We start from the raw sequence: 18,313 nt of genomic DNA on the forward strand, positions 1-18,313 counted from the left end.
AACACAGAAAGCTTATTTAGGATGCTGCAAGAGAATGAAGTATATTACATAATAAAAGTAAATTAGAAACTCTATTGTATACTCTTTCTAAATCAAAAAATATTATTGCTCCATGTTTGGTGCACTAGTAGATATAGGGATACAAATGAAAAATACATTACTACTTATGGTTTATGTTACAAATTTGTCTCTCATTACAAAGCAAGGGGACAATATTATTTCTCCAAATTTTTTTGAAACGTTTTGCCACAAACTTGTCGCACTAATAGATGTAGAGATAAAAATGAAATAAATAAACAAAATAATATAGCTAACTTCTTTTTTATTTTTTGTGAAAAATCTATGTGCACGATGTTTAAGCCATGTAATACAAGTCACACTCTCCACTTTGCATCAATTTTTATGCAACTCCAACAACCCACACACTAGTGAATTTTTCAACCACTTTTGATTGGAATATGCATAATCACTTGATTTATGACATCAGCCAATCTGATTCACATATACATTTTAAACTATCACTAACTAATCAAATTGCTCAATACTTGTGTCATTGATCACTCATCTTGTAAGTGCCATTTGTTACATTGTGTATTATATTTGAAAGTATGTATATGTGAAATTAGTATTAAAGATAAACATTGATGCTGATATTAGGACACACAGTGTAATATTTTAGACAATGATTTTAAAATTCAAATTTGTTTTATTCAATATAATCTTAAACTGACAGCTCAAAGGGATAGCCCTAAGATTAAACTGTCATAATTCAGATACAGCAGAAATTAAAATCACCTCTTTACTGCCATGCTATTTTCAGTGTATTTCTTCCTCCTCTTGAATTTCTTTTTCAGTAAAAAATGTCAACTTATATGCCAGCCCATGTTATAACACCTGTGTAGGGGTGGTTTTTAAAACTAGATTGCAATCAGGAGGGGTTACACAGGTACAGAGAGAAAACTGGCCCAGCTCTTAAAATATCCATTTATTGCAAATAAATACATATGATACCCTGATGACATGCTATATTCACAATTGTTCATGCTCAGGATAATAATACATTTACACTATATACATATAGTGGTATAAATAAACACAAATTTATATGACAGACAACATTGTTTAGAACAAAAAAAAAAAGAGCTTAGGGACATGTAAATATGTTTGCAAAAGATTTCTGACATAACACACACTCACACACACATACATATATATAAAGATATATGTACAAATCCTAGCATTAATAATCATTTCTAAAAAAAACATGAGATAAAAGTATATAATGACTTGTAGAAATACAAATACACATTCATTTATGTGAAAGTATCATATAACAATTCAATATAACAATAACTTTCTATGAGATATTGTTTGTTGAGGTATAAATCTATCTATTTCTTGGACATTAACAGATGAAAAATAAAAGATTAGCTTTAGATAAATGTGCATGTTCATGGACAGTAATGAAATGCTATAAAAAAAAGTTGGGAAAACCCCAAATAACTGCGTAATCGATGACTGTTAGTTAACAACAGTCTGATGCTCATCGCGCCATACTTGACGCACGTGTTTTTGATGTTTTTTTATAAATAAGGGGATTGTATGTGGATCCGCGTCAGCGATGTCGAGCGTATTGACACCGGCAAATGCACTGAGACTGACGCTTTGATAAATATGCCCCAATGTCTCAAGTAACTATGGCTTCAATTTTGTGAGGTTAAAACTCATCCTTTTTTTCTGCAAATGTCTCTTGGTCTTCATAATATGTTGGTTCATAATGATTCGTACTTAAAGGGACAGTCTAGTCCAAAATAAAATTTCCTGATTCAGATAGGGCCTGTAATTTTAAACAATTTTCCAATTTACTTTTATCACCAATTTTGCTTGGTTCTCTTGGTATTCTGATTTGAAAGCTAAACCTAGGAGGTTCATATGCTAATTTCTAAGCCCTTGAAGGCCGCCTCTTCTTTCAGGGCATTTTGACAGTTTTTCACCACTAGAGGGTGTTAGTTCATGTGTGCCATATAGATAAAAGAGTTCCTGGGAGGTAGTACTGATTGGCTAAAATTCATGTCTGTCAAAAGAACTGAAATAAGGGGACAGTCTACAGAGGCTTAGATACAAGGTAATCACAGAGGTAAAAAGTATATTTATATAAATGTGCTGGTTATGCAAAACTAGGGAATGGGTAATAAAGGGATGATTTATCTTTTAAAACAATAACAATTCTGGTGTAGACTGTCCCTTTAAAGGGACACAAAACCCAAATTTTTCTTCCATAATAATATGTAATATGTGTGCTAATTATCATGGTCGCGATATCCTTTGAAAGTATGAGTTGCGCAAGAACTATGTCGGCCACGCTAACCCTTTTCTGGAAGGACTTGAAATATCAAGTTGAGCGCTAATGTTTGAGCGGTCAAGCAATATTGCTTATTGTGACCCGCACTATCATTAGCACACCACTTGTAGTCTGGCCCTAAATATGATATTTGAAGTCAGTTTAAAATTGTCTTAAAATTACCCTTTATCTGAATCATAAACGTTTAATTTTGACTTTCATTTTGACTTTCCTGATGTGACCCACTTTCTTTTGTTTCTAAACACTGAGTTAGATTCATAGATATGTTTGAGTGGCCTTGGTGTGAAGACAAGATTGTGCTCGATATTCACTGAGCATGGCTTCATAAATATTTTCTAGAAATTAATTAGTGGATTTTCCAACAAGTAACATCTATAGTTGCATTGACGGGTTACAAATCTTTGTTAAAAACCATGTCAATAAATGATTAATTAACATACAGTAAGGTCTATATAGCAAAATCCACATACTTTTAAGTGAAAAACAAAGCTTGCAAATATAAAACATTTAAATATTTATTTCCAAATAGTTCTGTGTAAATGACATCACTGAAAAGATTTGTCCCTAACATGAGCTTGCTGTGCCCCAGGGCAAAAGTTGTGATGGGTCCTTTTATTTTAACATTGTCCTTACTGGCTGTTTGCAATTAGCAGAAGCTGAGATGGCAGTCAGGTAGGAAAAAGAGCAACTACTTTTCTATAAATGTAAAAAAATGTTTCCCTCTTGGATAGTATAAATTAGAGGATATGTGCAGCCTTCATGAACAAGTATGGTAGCAGGTTTAGTTATATAGCAACACTGTGGCAGCCATCTTGAAAACCCTACAACAATATTTTAATGGGAAATCCATACACTTTCCTTGTTTTTAAGGGGGGCAATATGGGAAGCAGATAGAATGTAGATGGTGATGCCAGGTGGGCCACCCAAATACGTAGGCCCAGTCTCAATTAAGACTTCTAAAACTGTGGTGATTAAGCTACTGATTGGAGGTAATTGTAGACCAAAATTATTCAAAATATACACATAATTGTCTATGTAGTATGCAAAGCAAAGTTGAAGGGATATTCTAAGTAAAAAACAAAACAAACAAAAAACAATCTATAATTTAATAAAGGGATTAAACACACTTAAGGTTCCCCTTGGATACCACATTCATTGCAGTTTCTGAGCAGCAGGATATGACTGGCCAGCTAATCAAGAGTGGCAGTCACACAACCTCACCAATCACTGGACAAATTCTACTTGGAAGCTGCAAGACTATGGGGTCAATTTACTAATGTGTGAGCGGACATGATATGATGTAGCGTTTCATGTCCGTGGACATCGATAAATGCAGACAGCATACGCTGTCGGCATTTATCATTGCACCAGCAGTTCTTGTGGCCGCTAGCAGGGGGTGTCAATCAACCCGATCGTATCAAATCGGCTTGATTTCTGTCCGCCGCCTCAGCAGGCAGACAGGTTATGGAGCAGAGGTCTTTAGACAGCTGCTTAATAACTTCTGTTTCCGGCGAGCCTGAAAGCTCGCCGGAAACACGGGGCATCAAGCTCCATATGGAGCTTGATAAATTGACCCCTTAGAATTACTAAACAGCGCCTTACCTGTCTGTTTAAAGGGACAGCTAAGTCTAAATTAAACTTTGATGACTAAGATAGAACATGCAGTTTTAAACAACTTTCTAATTTTAGTTTGTAATTACATTTTCTTGATGAAAATCATACCTAGGTAGGATCAGCAGCAGCGATGCACTGTTGGATTAGTGGCTTTTTAAATTGTCACACTTGATTTGTTCTGAAATTAAGCAAATTTGATAATAGAAGTAAACTGCAAATGTGTGCTCTTTCGGAACCATGAAAGATTAATTTTGACTTTAATGCCCCTTTAAACACCTTGTGGTATTCAAACACATAGTAAACTTTAATCACTAAAATATGTGCTTTAGCAAATTAGAGCACACAATTTATTTCAGTTAAAATGTCCTTTTAATAAATTATCTGCCTCTATTAGGACTTTGTGAATGGATTAGAATAGCCTTGAATTTGAAAACCCTGCACACATATTCCATGATTCTTTGTAAACAACGTCTAAAGCACTGGAATAGACATCAGTATGAGGCTTCCTATACTCCAAGTTTACCAAGGATTCATTTTGCAGTATTGATTGTGTGACATTGATTTTCTATACAGTCTACACACTGTATCTGTCTTATCTTATAGAAGTTATTAGATGTATACAGATTATGCTTTAGGCTTAAAGGGACATACATGTGAGTGTTTTTTGTATGGAAAAAATATATTAACAAAATGTGAATGTCTGTGTCTTATTACTAACTGACTGAACCACAATTCCTGCTGCTTTTGGACAGTGACACATCTCACAAACATAACACATTCTCAGTACAGGAATGTCTATATTTAAAAAATAGTAATACATTTAAAAATGTTGTCTTTTTCAAGTTGTGCTCAAGACAATGTGCTGTCTGGGTCTCAGAATGAAATGACGCCCCCAACTCACCATCCACTAAAGTCAAAACCCAACTGTAGTCACACAAGATGATGTTGATACCCAAGTGATAGATCTCACATGAGAGTAAATTCTGTTACAAAAAAGACCACTTTTAGTCAGAATATGCTCTCCCTATGTGCCACCCCTATCGAGTATCACAAGGGTCTGCTGAACCCATCTGGTCTAATTATAGAGCCCGCACTGTCTCTTTTTGACATAAGAAATGAAAAAAAGGATGTTAATGTCACGTTAAGAAAGAGAATAAACTAAGAAAAGCTTATATTTGAATATGGAATGTTAGTACAGAGGAATTTTGGCTCCTATGTTGTGCTAGTGCTTATAGTTATGTTTTACCACAGTAAAAGATGTAGCCTCACTTTAAAAATGCATTAAACATCTATTGCTTTTGTGTGTTATTGTCTGTATCCTATTCTCCCTAGAGAAGCCAAAAAGCTAATTCTGGAACCTATAAATGCTGCAAATAAAGCAGCTGTTATAAACAATTTGCAGCAGTTTGAAAACAGATCTTGCTTTGTGGCTTCTCTGGGAAGTGTGGAAAAAGGGCAATCTTTACACAAAAACAAAAGGTGTTTAGTGTCCATTTAAGGCATGTCCCTATGCTTTGAATGTCTTAGACTATTTTTGTTTTTTTATTGTGAGACATTACTAATTTCCAATCCATGATGTGGCCATTAACACTCCATATAAGGTTATCTTATGTTCTGAATTGATCAAGGATTCATTTTCCACTGGCCTGATTTTGTAGCATTGATTTTCTATACAGATTATTCACCATGTCTGCCTTAGCTTGTAGATATTATTATAACTTCTATATTTTAACCAGTAAGGTATTTATATGGCATCAAACTCATTTTATGGTGTGTTTTATAGTAATTAAGCACTGCCTTGCAAAACATCTTTATCCAAAATAAACATTTTTTTTAATATATATGTTTATTTATTAAAGATTTTGCACAAGAAATTATACAGAAAGCATAACAACTCACAAATAATGCTGCTGGCATGTATATTTTAGGAGACATTGCATACTAATAATTTATACATATGGATGTATACATGACTTACAAGTTGGTACTACCTTGCTAATAATAAGGTAAGCAAAGTAAACTTGAATGGTGGGTAAACAAAAAAAATACCTACACAGAAGGTAAGTCAATCTCCTAAGTCCCTATAGTGCAAGAATGAAGTGATATATATATGTATTCCCAAAGCCTCAGACTGGGCCAAAAAGAAGAAAAAAAACAAACGAAAAGTAGAGAAAGGAAGATTAAGTAGTTTGAAGGATAACTGGTCAGGGTATAAAGTGTGTACGGTTAAGGATTTAAGGGGGTTAGGGGAAAATCACTGTATAGTTCTATTTATGTTGAGGTTGGTAAGTCTGAGTCCTGTGAGTTTAGTGTATCCCATTACAATTTAATGTTGTGAAACATGTCTAATCTGTTTGTTTTATAATAAATGTATTCTTCCAATGATAGTAGTTCTTGTGTTCTTTTCCTCCATTGCACTTGGGTGGATACTAAGTCAGACTTCCAGTTCCTAGCTATCAATGATTTTGCTCCATTCATACAAATTTGGAGGAGGTGTGTAAGTATTCTACATGTACGCCTAGGTCTGTCATTAAATAAGATTATCTGAGGTGTGAGTTTAAACAAGGGTTCAAAGAGTGAACTCAGGGTCTTTTCCAAGGAGGTCCAGAAGGTTCTTAGCTTTGGACATAACCACCAAATATGGGACATGGTGCCTATCTCCCCTCAGCCCCTTCAGCAGGGTGATGAACCACGAAATAACAGTTTTAGTCTGGACATGAGTCAGATACCACCTGGACAAAATTTTATTATTCATTTCAAGGATTTGAGCAGATGTGGAAGATTTGTAAGTAAAATAAAAAAAATGAATCCAGTCTTTCTAGTATATGTCTGTCGCTAGTTCTTCCTGCCAGTTACGTGTAAAGGTAGGTATATGTCGGTATATACAATTATCTAATAGTCTTCTAGCAATGGATAATGAGCCCCTCAAGTTATTGGCCTGTCTACAAAGTTCTTCAAATCTGGTGAGAGGTTGTAAGAAGGAAGACCTATGGGGTGAGTGGATTAGGAGGTGTTGTAATTTTGAGTATTTCAGCCAGTGAGTAAATACACCCCCTAGAATTTCTGAGAGGTCCTTTCTTGGTTTTAATTTCCTCTGTTAAAGAAAGTTAATTATTGGGGAGGAATAGCCTAAATCCTTATGTTGGGTGACACCCGTGTCACCCTGTATACTCAACAAGAGTTCAGTATTTTGGAAGACTGGAGTCATGGGAGAAAAGGTAGATGAGATTCCTGGGATTTGAGTAATGACATTATCTCAAGTAGAAAAGATGTGTTTATATAAGGGGAGATTATTTGGTTGCTGGGCGGCAGTTAGCGGTAGCCAACAAAGGGGGCCCACTGATGAAGATTTGAGGATTTGTGAGTCTAATGATATCCATGCCTTATCTTGATGTTTCATGTGCTATTCTAGAATTTTTTGAAGTATGTTCGCCTGATAATACCAATGTATGTGCAATAATCCTAGACCTCCCCCACTTTTAGATCTAAACAATGTGTTCCTAGCTACTCTAGGTTTGCGATCTCCACAGATATATGTGCTTACGATGCGCTGTAATTGTGTGATATACAAGTGGGGGAGAGCGATTGCAACTGTTTGCAATAAGTATAAAATGCATGGAAGCATGGACATCTTAATTACTTGTACTCTACCCCATCATGAGATAGACTTTGGCTGCCAGTTTTGGCATTCCTTCTGGATTTTCTGTAGGAGTGGTTGAAAGTTGGCCGAATATAGAGAAGATAATTTGAGGGTTAAGTTGATGCCTAAATATTTTATGCTGTCTTTCTGCAATTGTTAAGGGCATATTTTAGAAAGTTCTTGCATTCTGTGTAGGGCATGCTGATATTTAGTACATTAGATTTCTGGGAGTTGATATGAAAGTTTGAGATTTCTCCAAATCTACGTAATTCGCCCAGGAATGGAAGGATTGAGTGTAGCGGATCAGTAATGGTTAGCATAATATTGTCAGCATATAGACTTATCTTATAGTTATTTGGCCCTATTGGGATTCCTACAATTTTATGGTTTAATATAATGTGAGCAGCCAGCGGCTCCATTGTCAAAGCGAACAGTAGGGGGGAAAGCGGGCATCCCTGTTGTATTCCATAATTGATTGGGAACTGGAAGGAGTCAGAAAAAGTGCTGTTAACTTTAATCTTTGCAGAGAGGTTGCGATAAAGGCTAAAGATCCTGTTGATCATGTGTGACCCAAATCCGAAGCCTCTTAGTACAATTTTAGGGTTTTGACAATTAAGTCTGTCAAATGCTTTCTCTGCGTCAGTAGAGACCAGGACCATTTCTATGTCGTGTGCTTTGGCGTAATCAATCAGGTGTAATGTCCTAATTGTGTTGTTCCTGGCCTCCCGACGTGGAACAAAGCCAACCTGATCTACATGAACAAGTTGTAGCAGGTACTTGTTTATTCGGTTGACTAGATTTTAGCGTATAACTTGGCGTCTGTATTTATTAAGGAGATAGGTCTGTAATTCCCTGGTTCCTGTGGGGGTTTATCCGGTTTGCGTATAAGGGTAAGATGAGCGGAGAGCAGGTCTTGTGCCAGGATTTGTTTAAATGTTTTGTAGTATAAGTTGAAGCCATCTGACCCAGGGGTTTTCTGATTTGGGAGGGAATCAATTGCTCGGAGCACTTCAGTAACATCTATTGGTGTTTCTATGAGAGCTGAATCTTCCTGTGATAGGGTGGGTAAGTCTGCGTCTTTTAAATATATATCCATTTTGTGAATATCTTAATGGCTTGCTATGGTAGGAAGGTTTTAAAGTTTATGGTAGTAATCTCTAAATACTGAAGCAATCTCATTACTGTCTTGTATGTTTTGGTGTTCAGGAGTAGAAAGACTATATACGTAAGAATTAAGCGTCTTTTGGTGAAGGGCCTTTGCTAGCAGACTGCCTGACTTATTACCCTCACTAAAGTATAGTTTTTAAGGAAGAAAGCATGCCTCTGTGCGTCTTTATAGATGAATGTATTGATGTTTTATCTGGTTGTCAGTAACTCTTTGAGTAACCTATGGTTTGAAGAAGTCGAAGCATGTTTAGATTCTATGTTCTCTAGTGTTTTAAGCAGTGTGTTGTATTCTGATGTTTTGGACTTCACTATTAGTGCTTTGTGTTTGAGGAATTCCCCTTGAATTACCGTCTTATGTGCGTCCGATAGGGTGCTAGGGATAATAGATTCATTTTGATTAAGTGTAAAGTATTCCAACAATGAATTCATAATTAATAATTGGGATCTTTAAGAAGGGATTCATCCAGTCTCCAATGGTACTTGGATACTGGAGCAGAAGGCCAAATGAGTTCTAAAGTGATCATGGAATGATCAGACCAAGGGGTTGGGGAGATGTCCGAGGAGAGTGCTAGGTGTAAACTAAGTTGATTTAAGAAGAAGTAGTCGATTTTTGAATAGGATTGCTTTGGGTGGGAGAAGAAAGTGTATTTCTTACTTTGTGCGTGTTGAAGTCTCCATACATCTACTAGAGAATGAGTTTGTAATTTCAGGTTGATTTTCTGAAGGATCAATGCTGGAATGCTGCTGCGACCATGGGAGCAGTCTAGGACAGGGGACAAGGCTATATTAAAGTCTCCTACTATTATAATGACCCCTTTTGACACAGTCATAAGTATATCAAGTGCTTTCTTTAAAATGTGTGCCTGTTATTTGTTTGGGGCATATATGTTAGCTAGTGTTACTGGTTGGTTATAGAGAAGACCAATAATAATTAGGAGTCTGTCTTCATCATCCTGATGTTTGGAGGTAATTTAGAAAGGTATACGTCTATGGAATAAAATACCCAACCCATTTTCTTGGCTTCATTATGACTAAAGAAACCTAAGGGATAAGTTCTGGAGGAGCATGTGGGGGCCAGCCCTTGGGCTACAGAGTGCTTTGTGGGGGAATTTAGGCCTTTTTTCATTTTGGGTAAAAATTTTAATACTATTATGTCTCAGTAAAATTAAAAGTCAGCAGGTCTGAGTAGGCGTGGTTTTCAGTTTAAGTGAATTGTGTATGGGAAAGGGCTGTCTATTCTGTTAAAGTGGTTCTCACAGTTTGCCACGTCTTCGTATAAGAGGGATTGGAAAGGCTGGGATGAGGTAGAAAGAGAGGGAAGATTAAGGAGATTTATGCGACCAGTTTCCTGAAGAGTAAGAAAAAGTAATCTGCTATAAAAGATAAAAGAAAAAATATAAATAGAAGAACAATATGCATACAAATAAGCATAACTGTATGTTGCCAATAAATACGTAAACTGTATACCCTTGAGGTCTCTATTACTAAAAAATAGGGGGGGGGGGTAGCTATATCAACCAAGAGCTAAATTCATGGTGGATAATATTGTGAACTTTAATTAATGGACACATAGGGGGTCACTTTTCTGACTCCCCAGCAATGTTCCCTCTAATTTTTTTTCTGTGTGTGCAATTATTTTTTTCTATGTGCGGGTTTGATAGGGCTTGTGTGCGGCATTGAGTATATATATATATATATATATACACACACACATATAGCTAAGCAACACTGCTTAAATAGATCCTCATGTGAAAGCAGCAATAGCATTACACAGTACTACAGACATTATTGCTCAAACTGTATATAAAAACTGGTTTGTGACACAGACAAGCCTCAGTCTCCTGCATAATCTCCTGAGATGCCTAGACCAGCTTGTGGGCATAATTTAACCCCATGCCTGCCAAAAAGGGCTACAGTGCATTGTATAGGAATACACTGCAATTCTCTCTGGTAGCCAAGGGGTTAAATAGTGATCTGCATGTTATAAGTTTGACTGACAGCCATGCTCTTAGAATGGGAGTATGGTGATAAAGGTTAACATGTTAACGCAGAAGAATAGTAAGATGAACTCTTTGTCTTTGCTGCACTGGGCTATTAGTATTATTTATTAGTAAATAGAGTGGATAACAAAGGCTGCTTTAAATTGTAGAAGCCAGGAATATGACCTGTAATGCAACTATTGTATAGATCAGGGCTGGCTCAAGACATTGTGCTGCCTGGGTCCAAGGTCAAAATGACGCCTCCCCCCCCCCCTCTGACGAAGCGAAGCCCCCCCCCCCCCCCCCGCGCCATGCCCCCCCCCCAAACACACACACACACATACACTTCTACCAATCTCTACCTCTGTGATTACCTTGTATCTAAGCCTCTGCAGACTGCCCCTTATCTCAGTGCTTTTGACAGACACGGGAGTGAGCACAATGTTATCTATATGACACACATGAATTAGTTCTGTCTAACTGTGAAAATTTTTCAAAATGCTCTGAGCTAAGAGGCGGTTTTCAACGGTTTAAAATCAGTTTGAGCCTAGCTAGGCTTAGCTTTTCAAAAATACCACCAAGGGAACAAAGCAAATTTAATGATAAAAGTCAATTGGAAAGTTGTTTAAAATTGCATGCCCTATCTGAATCATGAAAGTTTAATTTTGACTAGAGTGTCCCTTTAAACACACATATATGCACAGACTTACACACACACACCCACACACACACATATATATTACATTCACACACATATGCACAGACTTACACACACATATGCACAGACTTACACACACATATGCACAGACTTACACACACACACATGCACAGACTTGCACACACACACATGCACAGACTTGCACACACACACATGCACAGACTTGCACACACACACATGCACAGACTTGCACACAAACACATATGCACAGACTTACACACATATGCACAGACTTACACACATATGCACAGACTTACACACACACATATGCACAGACTTACACACACACACACATATGCACAGACTTACACACACACACACACATATGCACAGACTTACACACACACACACACACATATGCACAGACTTACAATACACACACACACACATGCACAGACTTACACACACACACACACACACATGCACAGACTTACACACACACACACACACACATGCACAGACTTACACACACACACACACATGCACAGACTTACACACACATGCACAGACTTGCACACACACATATGCACAGGCTTACACACACACACATGCACAGACTTACACACACACACATATGCACAGACTTACACACACACACACATATGCACAGACTTACACACACACACACATATGCACAGACTTACACACACACACACATATGCACAGACTTACACACACACACACACACACACACATATGCACAGACTTACACACACACACACACATGCACAGACTTACACACACATGCACAGACTTGCACACACACATATGCACAGGCTTACACACACACACATGCACAGACTTGCACAGACTTACACACACACACACACACGCACATACTTGCACAGACTTACACACACATGCACAGACTTACACACAAACACATATGCACACACACATGCACAGACTTGCACATACACATACTTACACACACACACATGCACAGACTTACACACACACACATGCACAGACTTACACACACACACATGCACAGACTTACACACACACATATGCACAGACTTACACACACACATATGCACAGACTTACACACACACATATGCACAGACTTACACACACACATATGCACAGACTTACACACACACACACACATATGCACAGACTTACACACACACACACATATGCACAGACTTACACACACACACACATATGCACAGACTTACACACACACACACATGCACAGACTTACACACACATACACACATGCACAGACTTACACACACACACACACACACACACACATGCACAGACTTACACACACACACACATGCACAGACTTACACACACACATGCACAGACTTACACACACACATATGCACAGACTTACACACACACATATGCACAGACTTACACACACACACACATATGCACAGACTTACACACACACACACATGCACAGACTTACACACACATACACACATGCACAGACTTACACACACACACACACACACACACACACACATGCACAGACTTACACACACACACACATGCACAGACTTACACACACACATGCACAGACTTACACACACACATATGCACAGACTTACACACACACATATGCACAGACTTACACACACACATATGCACAGACTTACACACACACATATGCACAGACTTACACACACACATATGCACAGACTTACACACACACATATGCACAGACTTACACACACACATATGCACAGACTTACACACACACACACACATATGCACAGACTTACACACACACATATGCACACGCATATCTATATATATGCACAGACTATCACACACATACATATATGCTCAGACAAATAAAACAACACATTTCTTCAAAATTAGCAAAATTTAGGAGCTAGAATGTGTAGTGTGCTACTGTATAATAATTCATTGTATTAATTTTAATTCTGAATTGTGAGTTTAAATGGCACTGTATCTTCACTTAATGTAACATATTTTTACTTTAAGCTATACTGGTGACAGTTATCTTCCACATTAAAAAACAGAAATATTGAAATAATGGAGGAAGAGGAAAAATATGATTAAAAAAAAGTGAAAGGGGAAAGTGGGAGACAGAGAGACAAGAGACAGGGGGAGAGAAGAGTGGAGAGGGTGAGATAGTGAAGGAGAGATGAGTGATGAGGAAAGAAGAAATAAGAGGGAGAGTAGAGCAAAATAATAGAAAGATTTCCCCCTGTTATGTCACATTTAAACAGTCTCCTAAACAGAGAATATAAACATTAAGCAGCCCATCTGCTCTAGGAGAAAAGGGGTTAAAAGGCTGTGCCCTGCTGTGAAGGAGCTGCAGCATACACACAAACTGTTCCATTAACAATAAAATCCTTATTTACTGCTGACCTCTGCCTCTCTTACGTCTATATCATTGCTCTCAGAGTCTCTTCTCCTGTGGCTGAACGCAGTGAGCTGTCTCAACGGAAGGGAGGAATTTCAGAACCGCGCTTGGGCAGGAAGAAGGGGGAGAGAAGGAGCGGACAGCTTTTGAAAGTAATTGCAGCTAGTGTTTAAAATTAAGGGAAGTAACGAGCACTGTGTGCACATGCTTCTTACTTCAACAACTTCCCCCAGCCTGTCCTCATTGCTCAGCTTAGGTCCTCCCCCTCAGTGTAGCACACAGGAAACAAATCAAGCTGTGCTTCACCGGAGGGACCTTTTCTTTTAACAGTGCCTCTGTCATGCCGTTTCCTGGAGGCTAGCAGTGCTGAAATAAAAAAACAAAAAACTTTCTACATTCCTCCTGTGTTTTGCGCGGCCTTATGTACTGCCTGCGCTACACAGAGAGGGAAGGTGCGCGCCCGCGCTGCCGCGCACCTTAGAGGGAACATTGCTCCCCAGTGTAATAACTGTGAGATGAAGGGATGGCTATACTGGGATAGGAAAAAAACCCATTTTAATTATAAAACATTAAAGAACCAAATAGGTCATTATTCTCAAGTGTGCCATAGGAGAACATGGCTAATTTTTTAGTCTAGAAACTCAGTTTAAAAGTATGAAAGAAACCATATTGGGTAAAATGCTAAGGCATAGTCTCTTAACTGAGAACGCTTGAGTGCAAGTTTTGTACTGAAATTAGGTAACAGATAACATTTTTAACCATGAACAAAAATGAAACATGAGTAACAAGGACATACTGTCTAGTGGCCATAGTTGGACAATGCTGAATATTAAGTCTAGAAACTGCATTTAGGAGTTTGTAAGAAAACATGTCAGGAATAGAGCTATAAACAAGAAGAGACTGCACCCTGAGTAGCAGTGGCCTTGTGGACAAGCAAGGACGTTTTTCTAGCTTTTGTTCTGTCTCAGTGAGTGCCTCTCTCAGTTCTCTTTTTTTTGTGTAAAGTACTCTTAGGTCTCCCTAAGAGTAAAAGGGGGAAACCAGATATGGACTCCTTGTACACATGCCCTAGAGATATGCAACTGGACCTCACTGATGAGGCCCAAGGAAGGCCGAAACCTACGTCTGGGGTTTGTTGTTTTGTCTTGTTCAGAGAATTGCCTGGTATTTCGGCGCTGGACTGTCATTGGGCAGGATCAGACTAATATACTACAGGATATTTTTTCTCTGTGAAAAGGCATGATGTGCAAAAAGAGACTGCACCCTGAGTGGCACTGGCCTTGTGGACAAACACATAAGTTTTTTTAGCTTTTGTTCTGTCTCAGTGAGGGCGTCTCTCAGTTCTCTTTGGGAATAGAGCTAAAACATGATTCCTTGTCTAAGGACACTTAAGTATGAATCTTAAACTAGTTAGATAACAGATAACATTATTAACCAAAAGGATAAAGGAAACGTGGCTCCATAAAATTTCCAAGTTAACATAAAAACATCTATAATATGTCAAGGACAAACTATGATGTGTAGTCTTACATCATCTATGAAGTGAAAAAAAAATCAGGGTGTCTGAGAAGACACAAGTGGTATTTCCTCTGAAAATGGAAATTTAGAGTTATTTATTAACGGTAAGCCTCATCTGCTGGACTTGCAATTGCTGAGTGAGATATCTGACTTCTTTCCTCTTGGCAAGTGTTAGAGGGCTAAGATCTGCATAGATCTGTAAGTGTGCCCCTTCAAAAGCAAGGCTTTGAGTCTTTCTAGCTGCTGTGAAGATATTTTCCTTGTCTTTATATATTTCAAACTTCAAGATAACATCTCTAGGCAGCAGTCTAGGCAGCAGTCTAAGGGCTCTATGAGCTCTATCCAGGGTTAGATTAACTGCTGTTTCAAGGCCTGTGAAGTGTTGGAACAGCCTCTGAAGATAGGTGTTGTGGCTGAATGATTTCAGGAATGCCCCTGATACAGAGATTATGTCTTATTCCCCGATTGTCGAGGTGTTCTACATGTGACTTTAAGTTCTCAATAGTGGTGTATTGTTTATGTAGTTGTCTCTACATGGTTTGGAATTCTGCATTCATGTGTTCAGAACCTTCTTCAAGGTAGTCCACCCTGTCACCTAACTCATTCAAATCTTTCTTAACTTATTAAAGCCCATCTTTAATCAATTGGCTCACTTGTGATAATAATGTTGCAAAGTCCTCTTTTGTAGCTAAAGAGTTGAAGAATCAGAGTCTTCTCAGTCGCTAGCATTATCTTGAGTGCCCGCCATTAGGTTAGGTGTTCCATCAAGTGGTTTAAATAATTATTTTAGCACTGATTTAGAGTTTTGAGACCCCTTAGTGTGTTTAGGACCTTTAAGAGTCATCAGATTTTTCCTGGATGACATTGTTAGTAGGTTTACCTCTAAGTCGGTAATGCTAGTGGAGTCCTGAGCCAAAATCTAGACCATAAGGCATTATGGGCTCACAGAGCAGTATAAAAGGCACAGTGTATTAAACCAATGCAGTGGTTAAGAATGGAGCTCTGCTGGCTATCACTTTAGGCCTATGAAATGCTTGTCATACAGGGTGTTACAGCCACTTAGCCAGTCCTTGAAGTGCTATTAAAGCCTGTTACCACAAAACTCTCTTATGATCATAGGTAAAGGGTGTACCTAGTGGGGTTACTATTACTGGTGGTCTAAATATTGCTTTTTTCATGCAACAGGGGGGGGGTACTGTGGGCTATGTCTCACTGAGTGATCCGCTATCACTGTCTAATAGTTTAGGGCCGGTTCGTCATAGTGCCTAATTGCAGAGATGGCGGGCTCTGGAGATAGCTGTGCCCGGTACAGACCTGATTTGTGGTGCAGTGGTGTGTCGGAAGTTGTGCGGATAGGCCATGATGGCGCAGTCAGCAATGCTTCTGTCGATGTCCTCCGACCATTAGCCGTTCAGCGTTCAGTCACTTCAGGCTTTTTCCAGAGCAACAGTGTCGGCAGAGTCTTACAGCTTTCCCAATAGCCATGGATACTTGATTGTGCCATATTTCTCACATTAGGAGCTATATCTCTCCTTGAATACTACGGAGCTCACCCTTGCATGTCCGCCATGCTAGGCTGTCGGCTCCGTCCCCCCCAAATAAATATTATAAAGGCATTTTAAGTACTATCCCTAACCTTCCTTTCCTTATCACTTCCCCTAAATCATATCCACTTCAAATGGATATTTTCTTTTTTGAAGCATAACAGTAGCTTAACAGTGTTATTATCTATTCATTTTAATGCTACAGTATATGTCAGAACTATGAGAACTTCAAATTGTAGCCTTTTGGGAAGATATTGCAAGAAAATATAGCCACCATATAGTCTTGTATGCAATTTATATGATGCTCTCTTGTTACTATAATGTCATTATCAAAGTTGTTATACAATTTATTTTATTAAAAACATTGCACTATGTGTTACTATCTATGAGTGTAAAATAAAAATAAAAATGTTTGCAAAAAAAATCATCTTAAAGTGAAGGTAAACTTGCCTTGATGCCGATCCAGTTTGTCATTCTTTGTTTAAAATCAGTATGACTTTCATTCATCAAACCTTCTAAATTTTAGTGTAATTCGAGTTATTAGCGTTTTAAATCAATTACTGCTGGTACACAAATTCAGCCCGTTTTTGTTTAGTTTGTGTTTTGGCTATATCACATGTTTCTGTTATCCAATTGATGATCTGGCCGTTAGGCGGCCTTCACTCCATATCACCCGCCTCCTTTATCTCTGCGCATGCCTCCTTAATCTCTGCGCATGCGCTATTCTGCGCTATTCTTTATTATTTATATTAAATCCCTTGCGCGCTCCCGTTTCTCTTTTGCATAATGGCCTCGCATGCGCAGTACAGTTGAATCCCCGATTTGTGCAGGCGTGGTTGATCAGAGCATCTGATCTGATCATCGTGCACACGATTTTGAGAGACGTAATAGAGCGGGTGGGACCGCTCTATACGCCACAGACCAACAAAGCAGGAACTAAAGAGAGGGAGGAGTCGCCATCAAAACCATAGCGTTTAGATAATTGTATGTACATTGATAATTTTAAAAGTAATAGAAAGTATAATTTAGCGATCAGATTATGCTAATAATAAGTAATGAATTTATGTATTTAAAAGCTTACAACTTTACCTTCACTTTAACTCTATTTTTTTGCACTCTTTTGCAGTCTAGGAACAAATAATTTAAAGCAAATTTTTATATTTTTTCTTCAGCTTAAAACAATTTAAAACAGATATAAATGAGCTAATCACGCTATCTATGAATAGAATGTAGCAGATTTAGGTGTCTGAATTCTGAAATATGCACTCCACACGTACCCAGGAACTAGAAAAAGCACATTTTTTTCTGTTAAATTAAAGGAAAAGTTAACACAATTAAGCAAGAACATTACAAAGTATTTTTACTATGTATAATTAAATATTTTATGTTGAATTCAATTTATTTTTTATGTCACTTGAAT

At 38.0% G+C, this 18,313-nt stretch overlaps 1 protein-coding gene and 1 long non-coding RNA gene across 3 annotated transcripts in view; one reads left to right on the top strand and one right to left on the bottom strand.

Annotated features, from left to right (window-relative positions):
- LOC128640906 (uncharacterized) overlaps positions 1–13,871 on the bottom strand; it is a 207,701-nt gene extending 193,830 nt beyond the window's left edge. The window contains exon 1 of the long non-coding RNA XR_008399415.1: positions 13,837–13,871. This is a non-coding gene — a long non-coding RNA (uncharacterized LOC128640906). The remainder of the gene's footprint in view (positions 1–13,836) is intronic.
- NEGR1 (neuronal growth regulator 1) overlaps positions 1–18,313 on the top strand; it is a 979,779-nt gene that overhangs the window by 430,626 nt on the left and 530,840 nt on the right. The window lies entirely within an intron of this gene.

This window comes from Bombina bombina, chromosome 10 (assembly GCF_027579735.1).
Source record: "Bombina bombina isolate aBomBom1 chromosome 10, aBomBom1.pri, whole genome shotgun sequence".
In the NCBI taxonomy this organism is placed as follows: Eukaryota; Metazoa; Chordata; class Amphibia; order Anura; family Bombinatoridae; genus Bombina; species Bombina bombina.